A 4,391-nucleotide genomic window follows, 5' to 3' on the forward strand; every position below is an offset into this window, starting at 1 on the left:
CCTTACCCGGATAAAATGCATCTACAAACTCCAGTTAACATCATACTTAAAACTGAAAGACTGAATGCTTCTCCCCTAAGACTGGGAGTAAGGCAAAGATGTTCACACTTGCCACTTTTATGCAACTCTGTAACATTCAATATGATGTTACAGATACCATAACAAGCCAAGAAAAATAAATAAAAGAGACAGTTTGGAAATGGAGCAATAAAACGGCCTTTATTTACAAACAATATTATCTTCTATGTAGCAAATCCTAAGAAATCTACCCAAAATCTACTAGAATAAATGAGTTTAACACAAAGTAACATGATACGAGACTAACATACAAAAATAAAATAGTAGGGCTGGGGGTGGTGGCTCACACCTATAATCCCAGTACTTTGGAAGGCCAAGGCAGGAGGATGACTTGAGCCCATGAGTTTGAGAAAAGCCTAGGCAACATAGCAAGATCTTGTCTCTATGAAAAGTTTTAAAAATTAGCCAGGCATGGTGGTGTGTGGCTGTAATCCCAGTTACTCAGGAGGCTGAGGTGGGAGGATCTCTTGAGCACAGGAGATCAGGGCTTCAGTGAGCTATGATCATGCCGCTGCACTCCAGCTTGGGCGACAGAGCAAGACTCTGTCTCAAAAAAAAAATAAAATAATATGTTGTGTATTAGCAGCAAACACTGTTAGATGAAATTTAAAAAACAATCTCATTTACAATAGCATTTTTATAGTACTTAAGAATCAAGATGTTCAATGCCTCTGGTGAAAACAATCAAACACTCTGAAGGAAACTAAAGACCACCTAATAAATGGAGAGAGACATCATGTCCATGAATGTGAAGACTCCACAGTATTAGAATGTCAACTGTACCCAAATTAATCTACAGATTCAACATAATCTCAATCAAAATCCCAGCAAGTTTTATTGTAGAAACTGAGAAGGAACTCTAAAATGTATATGGGAATGCAAAGGACGTAGAATAGCAAAACAATTCTGAAAAAAAAGATGACTGACACTATCAGATTACAAGACATTATGCCAGTTATCAATTTATTGCCTCCGGGTTCCTCCTAATCTACACTTCACTGCCTTCTTGGACCCTGTGAACATTTCTTTTGCCAGCTAGTGATAAGCTTTGTCAACAGATGGCTCTGAAGTAGTACTTTTCTTTCTGGTTTCAGGGTGCTTCTGTTCCAGCTGCCAGAGACATGCAAGTGATACACCCTGTGGCGCTCAACCTTCAGCAAAATTTGTTGCCAGTTTTGACTGGTGGTTCCCTACCCACCAATACTAGCCTACCAACTGTTGACCAGCTCTGGCCCAGGGAAGAAGTTCTCTGATGAGCTGCCACATCCTTGCCAGTAATTTCTGAATATCAACTTTAAAGAAAGGATCCCTATCCAAATTTGTCTCTTTGGTAAGTATCTCTCAGCTCTAGGGTATTTTTTAGAATTTTTTTTCCTTCATCCTCTTTTAGTTGCTAATCCCCAGAAACAGTAATTCTTTGTGGTTTTTTTTTTTTTTTTTTTTACTGTATAAAAACAGCATATTCTTTATTTTGCATTCTTTAATTTCAGAACAAAATAAACAACAACAAAAAAACATGATACACAACATCCAATTCTGCTGTCAAAGTAGGGAGGGAATAGGGTTTGACGCCCTTGTTTCCTGCCTTAGACACAAGGACTGGAGAGAAAAAATTACTAGACATCAGCAGAAAGAGACAGGTGGGACAGGACCACTCAAAGCTGCAGTGGGAGCCATGGGGCACAAGGTTTCCAAGTATAAACTCTTAAACTACTTCTTCCCTGTGAGACACATTCTCATCGCCCCCAAGGGAGGTGGATCTCATCAGGAACAGCAACACTGAGTTCCTCTGTTGCCACCTCATCTTCATCAATAGCTAACCTAGCTTGATCATGCGGCAGATGCAGGTGGATGGGCCTGAGGATCCTCAAGGGAGAAGCCAGAAGACAGCAGTGTGGTTTCAAACAGTAGCACCACTAGGTCACCGACAGCCTTGTTGTTCTTGTCTGCCTCAGCCTTCTGCTGCAGTGTCTCCACGATGGGGTGGTTGGGGTTGATCTCCAAGTGCTTTTTAGCCATTATACAACCCATGATAGAGTTGTCCCAAAGCGCCCGGGCTTTCATGATCCACTTCATATTGGCTATCTAGCCGTAGGTGCTGGTCACAATGTGGCAGGGTGAAGACACAAGTCTACTGGAGATTGTCACCTTCTCAATCTTCTTATCTAAGATTTCTTTCACGAGCCTGCAGAAGTTCTCAAACTTTACCTTGTTCTCCTCCATTTTCTTCTTCTCCTCCTCATCCTCAGGTAGCTCCAGACCCTTCTTGGTAACTGAGACCAGGCTCTCCCCATCAAATTCCTTGAGCTGCTGCACACAGTACTCATCAATGGGCTCACTCATATATACTACCTCGAAGCCCTGCTTCCACACTTGCTCCACAAAAGCAGAGTTGGCCACCTGCTCTTTGCACTCACCAATGATGTCATCAATGGACTTCTGTGCCTCCTTCACGCAAGACACATACTCTGACAGAGATATCATCTCATCTCCAGACTGGAAGGTGTGAGACCATAGCAGTTCAGACAGGTGTCACCAGTTAATGGAGTCCTCATGGATTCCAAGCCATGAGATTTTAGAGAATGCCTCACCTAATTTCTAGTTATTCTCCTTGTCTTCTGCCAGCCCAGAGAAGCTCAAGCCACTTCTTGTTCTTCTTTTTTTTTGTTGTTTTTTTTTTGAGACAGAGTCTTGCTCTGTCACCCAGGCTGCAGTGCAGTGGGGCGATCTTGGCTCACTGCAACCTCCGCCTCCCAGGTTCAAGCAATTTTCCTGCCTCAGCCTCCCAAGTAGCCTCCCAAGTGCCACCAAGCCCAGCTAATTTTTGTATTTTTAGTAGAGATGGGGTTTCACCATGTTGACCAGGCTGATCTTGAACTCCTGACCTCAGAATTCAATCTTGGGCTTTTCTTTGTCATCTTTATCTTCCTCTTCTTTCTCACCTTTCTCTTCCTCATCATCACTGATTTCCTTCTCTGGTTCCTTCTCCAAAAAAAGGGTGATGAGACAGCCTATAAACTGAGAGTACTTCTTCACTACTTCTTTGACCCACCTCTCTTCTAAGTATTCTGTCTGACCTTCTTTAAGGTGAAGGATCACTTTGGTATCCTTGCCAATGGGCTCACCATGGTCAACAAGTAAATGAAGGAACTCCCAGCAGAAGATGCCCAGGAATACTGTTCTTCGTCATTGTGCTTTTTGATGGCTACTTTCTCTGCCACCAGGTAGGCAGAATAAAAGCCAACACCAAATTGCCCAATTATGAAGATTTCTACACCAGACTGAGAAGCCTCCATTAATGCTTTAGTACCAGACTTAGCAATGGTTCCCAAATTATTTATGAGATCAGCCTTGGTCATGCCAATGCCTGTGTCCACCAAAGTCAGAATGTAATCCTGAGGGTTGGGGATGATGTCAGTTTTCAGTTCTTTACCACCGTCCACCGTGGAAGGGTCTGTCAGGCTCTCATAGCAAATCTTGTCTAAGCCATCAGAAGCATTAGAGATCAACTCCTGAAGGAAAATCTCCTTGTTGGAATAGAAGGTATTGATTACAAGAGACATGAGTTGGGCAATTTCTGCCTAAAAGGCAAAAGTCTCCACCTCCCCTTCTCCATGGTACACCTCAGGCATCTTGAAAGGAAAAGGCTTATATAAGTACTACAGAGCAAGGTGGGCTGGGTATCCAAAATGCACATGGCACCAAGGCTAAATGGGGGTGACTCAACAGCTAATTCTTTATACTAAAATTTCATTCTTCAAATTACTGTATGGATTCTGCCTCACAAATGGACCTTGCTTAGCACATGTACCATAAAGCTACAATAATCAAACAGTGACATAAAAATATAGACAGATTATTGAAATGGAAGACCTAAGAATATATAAATAGATCTCAACATATATAGACCAAGGTAATTCAATGAAGAATGGATAGTTTTTTCAAAAAGTGACGCTAAAAATTTGATATCCACATGAAAAACATTACCCTTAACCCTTACCTCTATCATAAAGAAAAATTAACTTGAATTGCAATATAGACTTACATGTAAAACTATAACTGGAAACATCTAGAAGAAAACTGTCATGGCCTTGGTAGTCAATGCTATCTTAAGAAACAAAAGCAAAAACTATAAAACAAAAAAATTTTTTCATTAAAAGGGCTTCTTAAAAATTTAAAACTTCCACCCACTGAGAAATAGTTTAAAAAAACAAAACAAAACAAAAAAAAAAAAACAAGCCACAGTCTGGGAGAAAATATTCGCAATACATATGGTCTGACAAAGAACTTCTGTTCGGAATATCTTTTTTAAA

The 4,391-nt window shown here is 40.9% G+C and overlaps 1 pseudogene across 1 annotated transcript; it reads right to left on the bottom strand.

Moving 5' to 3' along the window:
• Window positions 1-1,501: 1,501 nt before the first annotated feature.
• Window positions 1,502-3,830, bottom strand: LOC103885852 (annotated as a pseudogene). The gene is made up of 2 exons (XR_004185346.1): window positions 2,968-3,830; window positions 1,502-2,808 (listed from the first exon to the last, which is right to left on the bottom strand). The product of XR_004185346.1 is annotated as a heat shock protein HSP 90-beta pseudogene (transcript).
• Between the last annotated feature and the right edge of the window lie 561 nt (window positions 3,831-4,391).

Source organism: Papio anubis, chromosome 7 (assembly GCF_008728515.1).
Source record: "Papio anubis isolate 15944 chromosome 7, Panubis1.0, whole genome shotgun sequence".
NCBI classification, from domain to species: Eukaryota; Metazoa; Chordata; class Mammalia; order Primates; family Cercopithecidae; genus Papio; species Papio anubis.